The 13311-nt window shown below is 44.2% G+C and overlaps 1 protein-coding gene and 1 long non-coding RNA gene across 4 annotated transcripts in view; one reads left to right on the top strand and one right to left on the bottom strand.

The window, feature by feature from the left end:
- The window catches only part of PPARGC1B (PPARG coactivator 1 beta), a 97445-nt gene that overhangs the window by 14166 nt on the left and 69968 nt on the right, over window positions 1-13311 (top strand). The gene's annotated exons all lie outside the window — the stretch shown is intronic.
- Window positions 11057-13311, bottom strand: part of LOC130369451 (uncharacterized) — a 56456-nt gene continuing 54201 nt past the window's right edge. Inside the window, exon 3 of the long non-coding RNA XR_008892759.1 lies at window positions 11057-11693. This is a non-coding gene — a long non-coding RNA (uncharacterized LOC130369451). The remainder of the gene's footprint in view (window positions 11694-13311) is intronic.

Below are 13311 nucleotides of genomic sequence, written 5' to 3'. Positions count from 1 at the left end.
ATAGACATTTTCTGAACTGATTTACTCATTGTCTCTCCCATTGTTCAGTACAAGGCAGCAAGACAACTCAGGGTCTATATATATATATATATATATATATATATATATATATATATATATATATATATGATGGCCCCGACATACGATAATTTCAACATGCGATGGCCTCTCAGAGGCCATTGCATGTTGAAGGCAGCATCAACATACAATGCTTTTGTATGTCGGGGCCATCTCATAAACGGCTATCCGGCAGCGCAGACTGCTTCAGCTGCCACCGGATAGCCGTTTACGGTGCCCCATGAGCTCCGGTGATGATCACTTACCTATCCTCGGGGCTCCGGCGCGTCCTCTTCGGGATCCTCTGCATCGTCGGTGCTCTCCATCGACGTCATCACGTCGCTGCGCACGCCGTCCCGTCATCCAATAGGAGCAGTATGCGTAGCGACGTGATGACGGCGACGGAGAGCGGGGTTGCCGGGGAAGCAGAGGCCTTGCTGGAGCATCGGCGACACCTCGAGGACGCGGCGACAGCGAAGGGCGGTGACATCCTGGGCAGCGGTGACGGTCCGCAGCGGCTGGTACAGGCGAGTACAACTTTCTCTAACGGTGGTCTACAACCTGCGGACCTCCAGATGTTGCAAAACTACAACACCCAGCATGCCTGGACAGCCGTTGGCTGTCCGGGCATGCTGGGTGTTGTAGTTTTGCAACATCTGGAGGTCCGCAGGTTGTAGACCACTGTCCTATACTTTACATTGCACGGATCCCTTAACATACGATGGTTTCAACAAACGATGGTCCGTTTGGAACGGATTACCATCGTATGTTGAGGGACCACTGTGTATATATAATATATATATATATATATATATATATATATATAATTTTTTTATTATTATGATTATTATTATGGCAGGGCTGTGTAGACTGGGAAGAGATAGTGATGTAGGCTGTAGGCCCTGGTCAGATATGATGATCTCTCCTAGGGGGTGGGGCTAGAGCACAGAGACAAGAACCAGAAGAAGATGTGTCATCTGAGGAGAGAGGGAGGAGCTGGGAGCTGTTTGAAACACAACACTGAAAATGAAAGAACTACACAACTTCCTGTTGAGTATTTCAAACAAAATATGCTGAAGCCAGTATGATATGTGTTAACACTATATTAGTATGTTTATATACCTTGGGGTAATAATTTTATTTAAATGTAACTTTGTAATACTGGAATATCTCTTTAACATTGTTTATTTGTGGCAGGCCTATTCCTACAGGTATAAATTGTGTTGGACATTGCGCAAATGCACCCTCCCCATCTTATATTTTGTGAGAATTACACATACACATACCCACATATAACGTTTGGGTAAGATTACTAAATTCTCTACATCTACTTATAACTCCAACCAAAAAATTTTGGTACTATGCTTCAAAAATTGTCAACTTGCAGGTCAAAAGGACTATTGAGCCTGGACATATTAATGACCTAAAGATCCGCCACATTGTACGCCACCGATTGTCCTCCGAGCCTGGTGGTTATGTATTAGTGGGTTGGGTTCTGTCCATTGTAGCACTAACAGGCTATGAACAGACAAAAAAAATTTCTGCCTGAAAACGTGCCCCCTCCTTTTTCTTACTCTTTTTATCCACCTGCATTTTTGTTATTACAAGTCATGTGATCAAGGATCGAGCCATGCAGTATGGCATTTTGGGGATTTTTATTTTTTATTTTTTTATTGTTGAGAAGTAAAAATGCAATTGTAAAAATTAGGTAACCTGGATCCCTCAACTTACAATGGCCTCAACATGCAATAGTTTCAACATACAATGGTATTTTCTGGACCATTGTAGCTTGAAACCAGACTCAACATACAATACTATGGAATCTGTGAAACGTGTAAATGACTGGAAGAACCGACCAATCAGAATGGACTGGTAAAACCCCTGTATTCCTAAAGTGCATGCACTGACTGTTGTCTGGTAGCGCCCCCTACAGTACAGGGAGGTATTATGTTCTGTACTCTTTACCTGTGCCAGGGTTACCTGCTCCTTTGGAGGACAGCTCCATTTTCCTTTTTTTTAGGACACTGCGTGTTCTGTACAGGACCCTGAAGAAGCTTCTGTCCTCTACATAGACCAGTGTGTCCCAAAGAGGGTGCCTCCAGCTGTTGCAAAACTACAACTCCCAGCATGCCCGGACAGCCTTCGGCTGTCCGGGCATGCTGGGAGTTGTAGTTTTGCAACACCTGGAGGCACTCTGGTTGGGAGACACTGAAATAGACAGTGATTACAGCTCCCAGCAGATCTTTCTTACTTTTATATGTAAGGATTTGCTTTATCTACATTAGTTATCTACTTAGTTTTCTTTAATCCTCACTTTTTCCTATTTTTGGATGACATTTTGGTGGCTTCAGAACCAATTACCAGGTTTCCATAGAGTTCTGGTCTCAACATACAATGGTTTCAACTGGGGATCGACCGATATCGTTTTTTTACGGCCGATACCGATAATCGGTGGAGGTTAGGGCCGATAGCCGATAACTTATACCGATATTCCGGTATAAGTTATCGGCTATTTATCCCCCGGCGACACCGCTGCAGATCATCGATTTAAAGCGGGCGCTTTAAATCAATGCACTGCAGTGGCTTTTGCGGTGCCGTAGGCCGCCTCCGCCACCCGCTTCTCTCTCCCTGCCTGTCTGGGGGTCCTGAGTCCTATCACCGCCACCGCCCCCCCCGACCCGCCGCACCGCGACCGCTCCCCCCCCCCCCGGCACCGCACCTGCCCCATTGCCTCCCCTATCCCTGGTTTTATAATTACCTGTGCCCGGGGTCCACTCTACATCTGGCTCCGGTGCTGTCCTCCTGAACTGTCAATGTGCGCACTGTCGGTGATGTCACGTCGCGCACGTCATGTCACTCGTCATTGCGCACAGTGTAACGCAGGACGCAGCAGGAGCAAGAAGTAGCGTGGGCCCCGGGAACAGATAATTATAAAACTGGGGATGGGGGAGGCAATGGGGGCCATGCGGTGGGGCGGTCGCGGTGCGGTGGGGGGCGGGCATTATCAGCTTATCGGTAAGGTAATTGCCGATACCGATAATGCCCAAAATTGTGATTATCGGCCAATAATATCGGCCATACCGATAATCGGTCGATCCCTAGTTTCAACTTACAATGATCATCATGGAACCAATTAATAATGTAACTTGAGGGACTACTGTACTGCCTACATGGATGCTGTGTGAAATGTTCCGTTCCGTTGCTTTGTACCCTTTCATCTCTTCTAGAGATACGCAATGAATCACACAAAGCACAGGGCACTGTAAAAACTCCAGTGGCGAGATTTCAGGCCATAAGGAGGGTGTGAGAGACTGCTTCCTTGTATGTGGTTTCTAAGAGCGCTAGGCCAGGATTTCCAGATTTAGATTGCGTTCCATTGCTGGCTGAAGTGCTGTGTGACAAGTCTTGTGACTCTGTATCAGACTGGAATGCATGAGAGGGGTTGTAAGGCGCTGCCTCTTCTCTGTAATGCTCTGTTCTGCTGGGAGAGGGGTTTTTGTGATTTCCTTTTAAAGGCATGATTCCAAACAAAGCCCTCCTGATGTTCCTGAGGGGGCGACCCCTCGCATCCTTCTGCTCACTACTTTTAGAGCAGAATTGCACTTTCACATGTGATGTGCTTGAAGTGGGACACTGCAGCCTCCATGCAGCACAATCTGGCTTATTGTTCTGGGCCTCCTCTCTGTCGCATGTGATGGTTAACATATTCCCTTCCACTGCAGAGACATAATACGCAGCTGCATGGATATCCGAGGCGACAGTGATGTGCAGCAGTGTTTAGCATAGAAATGCTGGGGAGCGTGCTTTATATGCACAGCATGTACAATCCCTTCTGCCCCAAGTCTAATATAGTCATTTGCACAAATGTGTCCTTATTGCGGAAAGCTTGCCATGTTTTACATAGCATTAGCTTTGAGGTTTGCCCCCAGGTACTGTCATTTTTAGGGTATATCAAGGGTATCTGGCATGTTTGAAATGCTGAAAAAGCTATAAAATCAGTTAATAATGCGGTCTGCGCTGTATGCTAGTTCCAGTGGAGAGTCATGGGGGTGGTGTCAGGAAGTCTGGTTTTCAAACCCAAATGTACGCACCCCTGACGGCACAACTTCACTACCAGCCACCCCTGAATCTCACATGCGTAGTTGCAGCTTGTAACTCTTGTCATGCGCAGTGTAGCAATGATGCCTTAAAGGGGTACTCCGCCCCTAGACATCTTATCCTCTATCCAAGGAATAGGGGATAAGATGTAGTCTGATCACGAGGGTCCCGCCACAGGGAACCCTATGATCTCCCTGCTGCACTCGGCGTTCGTTTAGAGCATCAGGTGCAGCGCCGGAGGCTCGTGATATCACGGCCGCACCCCCTCAATACAAGTCTATGGGAGGGAGCGTGACGGCCGCCATGAACCGTCCAATAAACTTTCATTGAGGGATCATGGCCGTGACATCACGAGCGGGGCGTGACCGTGATGTCGCGAGCCTTCCGCCCCGCATCACCAGTCAGTGACGGACATCCACGATCAGACATTTTATCCCCTATCCTTTGTATAGGGCATAAGATGTCTAGGGGCGGAGTACCCCTTTAACTGAGGTTGCAAGGAAACTGTGCACAACAGTGTGCATGGTCAGGGGAGGGTTTTCAGACCAGGTTGCATGACCCAGTATGATAGCTACACTGCCCTTATGACTCTTCACTGGCCATTTTCAAACAGCGGGTGCCATTTTATAAATTGACATTATTTTACTATAATAAAAGGCATGGTGGAAATGAAGATGATTTATTAGGACATAGTGTAAGAAGATGTCTGTATGACCATGCCAGGATCATGAGTCGAATGGTTTATCATGACCTTTTTTATAGGGTGTAAGAAGGTTGAATGAATACATTGATCAAACTTCTCTAATACCTTATCCAGAATTTAACTATTGCTACTATTTCACATTTTCTTTCTTTTTTTGTTACATTTGCTCTCGATTCCTATTTGTTGGTGACCTCTGCACAAGTTGAAGGGTCATGTTATGGCCGCATGTGCTTATTATATTACTGGACATTTACTTTGTCCTGTTACTACAGCAAGGAGCAAAAGCATTGTTTTTTCGGAGTTTATAAGCCAACTCCACAAGCCATGTTTTTACTAGTATTTATAGTCCTTTTCTGTTTCAGTTGACCATTTGGACAGTAATGGCACCACATGAATAAGACCTCACCGCTGCCTTAGTCCATGACACATTAGAATCTACAGAGCAGTAAATGGCCCACGAAATAAGAAGGTACATTGATCGGAAGCACAGAATATTCCGACGTCATTTTAGCGTCCTCCATCTCTAAATATAGCTCATGCCTTGAATGCTAAAAGCTGGCGTGATATCACAGCCTCTGCTTCACTGGTCAGTAAAATGAATAGTGAATCTCCTATTCCCTGAGGACGTACGTCTCTTGCACACAGCTTTATTCGCTTTACTTTCCCTGATCACATGACTGCGGCGCTCCTGTCGGGTGCATGATAATGAAGATGGGGATGTACATAGGCTGCTATCTCTTATCTAGCCTTTAAAAGGGCTTCTATTTGGTGTGTCCATGGTGCGCAGGTGGATGAAGCTCAGGCTCAGTCAGTGTGACAGATTTATGTCTAGTTCATAGCCGAGACATCTGGACTACTGAGAGGATAACCTTTAAACCTCTTCTACTTGGGGGTACACAAGGACTGCTACTCTAAAGACTTATATCTAGGGAGATTTGGAAGGCAACAGACATTCCCTACATACCTCTACAAAATTTACTTTATATTCCTGTATTTGGAATGTCACTACTTTCAGCATCATTTTATGTTACCGTATACACTCAAGTATAAGCCGACCCGAATATAAGCCAAGGCCCCTAAATTCACTCCAAAAACCCAGGAAAAGTTATTGACTCGACTATAAGCCTAGGGTGGGAAATACATCATCCCCCCCCTGTCATCATCCAGACCCCTGTCCTTATCACCCCCGTCATCATCACCCTGTCATTTTTATCCCCGTCATCATCCCCCCTGTCGTTATCCAGACCCCCGTCATCATCCTCCCCCCTTCATCATCACCGCCTGTCAATGCCTTCATCAGTGGTCTTCAACCTGCGGACCTCCAGATGTTGCAAAACTACAACTCCTAGTGCTGGGAGTTGTAGTTTTGAAACATCTGGAGGTCCGCAGGTTGAAGACTACTGCGGCCTTCATCATCGTGCAGACCCCCCTTTAGTTTTCTACTCACCTCCCCTCAGTGGGAAGAAAGGGTGAGCTGGTCCGGGCCATCTATGCTGAAGGGACCGTCCGGTGGGGAGGGTTAGTCGTTCCGGGCTGTACATTTTCACCGGGAGGCCCTCTTCTCCGCTCTGGGCCTGCCCCGGACTAGTGACGCTGCCTTGACGATGACGCACAGGGACGTTCATGCGTAGGGACCTCTGCTGCGCACGGACGTCCCTGTGCGTCATCGTCACTAGGCCGGGGCAGGCCCGGTGCGGAGAAGAGGGCCTCCCGGTGAAAATGGACAGGCCGGAACGACTAACCCTCCCCTCCGGACGGTCCCTGTAGCATAGCTCACCCTTCCTTCCCACCGAGGGGAGGTGAGTAGAAAACTGGATGATGACGAAGGCTGCAGTGGTCTTCAACCTGCGGACTTCCTGATGTTTCAAAACTACAACTACCAGCATGCCTGGACAGCCGATGGCTGTCCGGGCATGCTGGGAGTTGTAGTTTTGCAACATCTGGAGGTCCGCAGGTTGAAGACCACTGAAAGGGATTGACAGGAGGAAAGTTCACCCGTGTAAAAGCCGAGGGGGGCGTTTTCAGCACGAAAAATCATGCTGAAAAACTCGGCTTATACTTGAATATATATGGTACATACTATATTTTTACACCAAGATACTAGCCTTTGTTTTCTTTAAAAAAAAAAAAAAAATACATTTTTTTTGACGGATCCAAATGTTTTATTTTATTTTTTATTTTTTTTAAAGCTTGCATTTTTTTGTCCCCATTGATTTTATTGCCCTGCTTGCCTACGTTTGGGCTATTTCTTTAACCTATGTGTGTAATGCCTCGGAATCAAAAGCATGGTGTGCTGCGCTTTTGAGTCTAAGTCAGTACACATATCCATTTGGGGAATAACCCATACATAGTCCCTAGGTTACAATGTTCTAGCCATTCAAGTTAATAGGGCTTGGGCCTGTCCGTGCACATGTATATCTACATCCCATTTGGACAGTTTGCCAATGTGTACGTGCATTGGACGGCACAATCGTGATGGGAAAGAGCCCTTAGATCACTGCACTTATGGAAGATGACCTCTGTGGATTTCTGCATTACTGATGCATAACTGGTGCAAACTGAAATTTGCAGTTTTAAATCCCCCCCCCCCCCCCCCCGTCACAGTAGCATAAAATCTGTTTAATTTGTATAGTTCTGTAATGGGAGGGATAGATGGGATCTTCCCTCATTTGCTGGTAACAGTGAGTTTACCCTTGTGCTATAAACTATCGGTGTTCACTTGGTTAACTGTATGCACACGGTCTATAGCATCTCGTACATCCAGCATTCGATCCAGCAGCGTTCTACATGCTACAAGTCTTTGAAGTTGCTCGGCTATGTTCTCTGGTAAAACAATGCTTATAACCCTTAATGGATTCCATTTTCAGATATCTGTGGCTCCAGAAAAGCTACTTATTCATGCAGGTGAAATTGGCCATTTTCTTCCCTTACACAGTGTACAGAGTAAGGAATCCCCTGAACCTGCTTTGAACTATGTTTTCTATTGCTGGAGGGACTTTATCTTCCTTGTATTTTACAGTACATGGTGGTCTAATCTTTCAGTATCATAGCTCTGTTATGTATGAAGAGTACTTGGAAAGGGATAACTAGTATCTATAATCTGTTATAGGGCTTTATCTGGCTGTCCGGACATGCTGGGGGTTGTAGTTTTCCAACAGCTGGAGACACCCTGGTTGGGAAACACTACTGTATTCCTTTGAGTTGATACCGTTTTTTGCAATAAGGAGTTTGTGTGCTAGAACATGTGAAAGTCCCTATGTCTAGGCAACATCTGCACATACAATGCTTGTAAAAGAGCTACATCCGAGAGAAGCCAAGTTATCTCTAAAAGGGGTTATATACTTAGACAGTCTGTACTTCTTAGAAGAGACCCTTGACAATAAGAATACGTTGGTGTCCCCCAGTGATCAGCTGTAATCTCTGGAGAAACCTGGCAGTAAATGTTTGTCCGAAATGTTCATTCGGTGGCGTCTGAGTACTGAGACCCCCACCGATCCTTGAAAAGGAGAGGAAGCACTAAGCTAAGTATTGTGCCCCCTTTTCTGCTGGGTCCTACTTGGGCTTCCTTGGAGAGGGAAGAGAGCAGTGTACAACCTCATAGGACTTTCTAGGAATCCGCAATAAGGTGGAGATCACATGCTAGAACACATCCATTGTACATGAGTCACTGTGACTAGGCAAGACGTGCATCTAAAAAATTTTAGGTGAACAAAAAAAAAGCAACAGCCTTGGAGAGCAGCCAAGTTATTTAACGCCTTAGAAATCAGCCTATTTTAGACTTTAAATGGGTATTCAAGTGTTAAAAAAATAATAATTATAGGGGTGGGGGGAAAATAGAAGAAAAAGCATTTACTTACCTAGCTCCAGTACCCCAATCTTCTCTCTTCTACTTTATTCCAAAATGAGCCCTTGGGCTGAACCAGCTGTAATCTTTGGAGAAACCTTTTTTTACGTGTTCAGTTTTCCTGCAGTGTCTCAAATTTTTATCGATAGGGTTAGGATGCCAAGACCTTTAATAGTCAATAAAATAAAGGGGCCATCACCCAACTGAGCACTTCTGCCCCTTCATTTTAGCAACTAGAAGGGCCTCAGAACTCGGGCCCACTGGTGAGAACTTCTTAGTCTAAGTGACTTGTCAGAAGTTTCTTAAAAGAAAAAAATTAATAGGTTACATGATGCACAGTCTGTGTAATGCAGGACCGTTCCCCCAAAATGAGAGGTGCTCTTTGTACCTGCTGTTTACTCTAGCCAAGAGATAAAAGGTTATGGCAATGAGTCTTTTAAAGGGAAACTGACCCGCACCAAACCCAATATACTGGTTTATAGTGTGAGGAAACAGCATGAAAATGAGGGGTCGCTTACGTAATTTGGTCCATCGGATTAAAAATTGTGCTGCCCAGTAGCTGCAGCTTGCCGAACTTCACTGTCAATATGCAGTGCTATGCCAGCCCCTGATATTAATATGCGCTGGCAGGCTTTCAGGTCACCAGGATATGAAAATGAAAAAAGTGCATATTCATGTCGGCATATTGTGGCATATAGAGGAGGCAAGGGAGCTCGGCAAGCCAGCTCCCTGCCTCCATTGCACACAAAAGCACAGTAGTAACGCAGCTACCGGGTGGCTTGACTTTTAATCCACTAGACCAAATTATGTAAGTGAACCCTCGTTGTAATGCTGTTTACCCGCACTATAACACAGTGTATTGGATGTAGTCCTGGTGAACAGCCTGTCTGTTTCCCTTTAAACTGGACTACGCTTTGTGTTAACATTTTCAAAGTATAAAAACCTATTAGGAATGTTGCTAAACCATAGTAATGTAAAACACACACTTGGTGCAGGCCCCGATGTAAATGCAAACAGGAGCCTTTTTCAGCTCTATTGGTCTATTTGAATACATTGACATTTTTAGGGTGGTGTTTGCTCTGGTTTATTATTAAGGTTTGTATTAATATTTTCCAGTAGTTCTGAGCTTACAGTGGTGCTACTTGGATATTTGGAAAGTTTCCTAGTTCTGCTGCACAATGTTATTTATGATCATACTGGAGAAACCATTACTCCTGCCAGCCACATTGACTTTAAGCAGTAGCTGGTCTATTACCAAAGCATTTTGAATTCTCTAACCGGAGGCAAATGTTTATTTTCAGACTAGGAGGAGGCATCAATGTGCAGCACACAAAGCTATTAAGCCAGGTTGTTAACATACCCGGGATTCTGAAGACAGCGGCACAGCAGCAGATGATGTCCAATAACTCCTTGTTCTTTTAGTTGTTGTCTTCTAAGTCTTTTATGAGTCTATCTCAAATCTTTCTTTGTCTTTATGCTACATTTTGATACAGTTGTGTGTTTTTGTGTGTCTTATGTTCTAATAAGACACCTTCTAGCAGTTGGACAGACCCCCTCCCACCCCCACCCCACTCAATCTGGCGCTTATTCCCTAACCTGTGGATAGGTGATAAGTGTGTTAACTCAGAATACCCCTGTTAAGGGAATCTGAAAGCTGTATTTGCTGCATAGAGCTTTAGACACCATAGGCTAAGACATTGCCTTTTTATTCATCAGCTAAGTGTCAAGGAGTTGGAGCCGAGTTGCTTAAGTGCCATAGCATGGCATGCCTCTTCGCTTTTCCACTCCTCCCAGCCACTCATTGACTGATATACAAGGCACTGAATTTGCACTACAGGCCCTTCTTTTTTTAAATCTGTGGGGGTCCCAGAGGTTTGACCCCTACTGATCATAAGTTGATTGCATATCCTAGTGATATGCCATCTTTAATATTGTTTATGGCTTAACACTTCAAGAATGTTTTTAAGTTTTTCCAAATGTGGTTACACTTATTGATTCTTGAATATTTTATAAACACCATAACCAGTACTGCAAAGCATATAAAATGTGTTATCTGAACTAAACTTATGGCCGTGCCTGGTATTGTAGCTCGGCTCCATTCACTTTGTCTATGCTGCAACAAAAGACACAAACCATGAAATTGCTCCACTCTTATTGCCGCAGATATGCCACAGATGTCATCGTAGGTTGTCGGGAAACCGCCAGTGGCCAAACTGGCTGTTTTACAAAGCATCCAATCTACTATTAAACCATGTAGCTTTCTGTGCTATGCTATTTACTTAACTCCCATTAACTTTATGCAACTCCCGAGTTACCGAGCCAGCATAGCTCACAATATAGGCCGTTAACAAAACTCCCATTTACCTCTATGATAGCATAAAACAGTGTGATGCCGAGCTGACTTGTATGTCCACTCCATCGAAAAGGAATGCTTCTAATGCCAGGACATCGGTCGACTGCCATTATGTTGTATAAAATCATGTGAAATAGTCTTTACTGGGAATACCGTTTATTTTTTTCATTCATTGTCAGTATTTGTTTCAAGCTGGAGCCAAACTGGATGTTTAAATCTCTGTGGGAAGATTCAGTCTTGGCAGCGTTGAGACGGAATTACTCTCGAACTACATATCGCACTGTACTGGTTATTGGTGCTTAGCTAAAATGTGAGCTAATTGTTATGGAGCAACTGTTCTGCTATGTAACAAGAAGTGACATAAGGCTACGCTAGAAATCCTGGCTGCTTTCAAATGGCACCAAAGATGTTTGCAGGGCAAGTGACATTCTGTTTGGGCAACCATATCTATGCAGTTACAGAAGGTGGAGTGGGCTGGAGCTGTTTGCTGGCTGATTTACACTGCCCCCTTGTGGGTGTATTTACATGTACTTTCTACTGCTGTAGTTTCAAGCTTAATTCCACTTCTTAAAATCCTGGCATTACATATACAGGAGCTTCTTTGTTAGGTTGCCGGGAGGTATTTTTTCCAATCTTATCTGGTAGGACAACAGAGAGCAAAGTTTATTGTTACATTGGTCATATATACCTAAATTTAAAGCTGTGAATACTATAAGCACAAAAAAGTAACCTTTAGTACAAAGTAACAGAAAGGCAATGAGTTTACCCATCCAACCAACAGGACTTTGCTGTCACCTGACACACCTGTTTTATGGATGGCCCTGTATAAAGTTCATGGTGTAGAAGCAACCTGGCCAATTCTGACTTATCTTGATTCCAGGGAATTTCTGTACCTTGCCAAGTGTTATGGAGACGTTTTATAGTTACACAAATACAATTCACAAAAGGTTGTGCTACAGGTTTAGACTAGAGAAGTGGAGCAGTTGTACGGCGTAATATTCCCTCCTCCTTTCCGTTGGTCTCTTGCATTCAGTACAAAAGAAGGCTAGGCAGAGTATTACATCAGAAGTTCTTAAAGCATGTCAAGGCGCATTCATTTTTATTTCCTTAAAGTGGCTACAGTATGAGACTGGATATATATTATGGTGATGGTAAATTTTGAGGGTATAAACTGAACTCCAGGCTTTCGTTTCGGATTGCCCTGGCAATGAGATTCCTCTGTTAAACGGGGATGGGGGTTGGTCACTATTGATATAGACATCCAAAGAGTCTACATCAAGTTGTCTAAAAACTAGATAAAGTGATCAGTTGGAGCTGGGCTACTACTGGGAGCTAGAAGTGGGATTGTAATTTCATACACACAATGGGTGACCTTAGTGTGTCACTGTACAGAGAAGGGGCCACAGTGCCCCATTGGTCTAAGGATTCATTGGGGGGCTCAGTCTAAATATTTTGCTCTTTTCTTTAAGGGGTTGAAAGTATAACTAGGAGCATTAATCTAGAAAAGCACCCACCTTGGCCACTTACTACTTCTCACTTTGTGATGGGGCCAGAGTATAGATTATAGATTAGCAGAAGTACAAGGTTCTTTTTTCGAAGAAACTTAATTGACTTTCTTAGAAACAGGTGATTGCTTCATATTTGGACACTACAGAATTGCACTTTGATCTTAATATTTTGTATTTTTAACACCTTTTTGAAGAATAAATGAATGAAAATAAAACTGGAATTAAGTGTGTTTGAATCCCCCCCCCCCCATAAATGAATAGTACAAGTGCAGATAAGAAACTTCGTAACATGTCTCATAGCAGAAAAATGTCCCCCTCTCCACTTATCACTCTTCTCAGCACTGTTCACTTACTCTAATTTTACTGTTAAAGACACAGATTCAGTTCACTGAGGCATCAGGATACAGCTGCTGCACAATGGTGTAAGGAGAGGAGGAAGCAGCACAGATACATAGGGACACTGCTGTTTTTATGTTATTGCAGTGCTGTGCTGTTCATTACTGCTCTATAATATCCTCTATGTTGCTGCTTCTGAGGGTGTGCTATAGAAACGTAGGAGACAACATATCTACAGGTCTCTGTCTACTGTAGAATTGAGTTTATGGAAAAACTAAGGTAAATTTAACACATACGAAACTCCGGGCAGAAAAATTTCATCTGGAGCTTCAGAGTTTGACTGACTGATTCAGTGGGTGCCAGTACAGTGCAGACTTTTCCATCCTCCTAGACAACGTCTGCGGATCGGATT

Source organism: Hyla sarda, chromosome 4 (assembly GCF_029499605.1).
Source record: "Hyla sarda isolate aHylSar1 chromosome 4, aHylSar1.hap1, whole genome shotgun sequence".
NCBI lineage: Eukaryota > Metazoa > Chordata > Amphibia > Anura > Hylidae > Hyla > Hyla sarda.
This window is presented reverse-complemented; position numbering and strand designations above follow the sequence as displayed.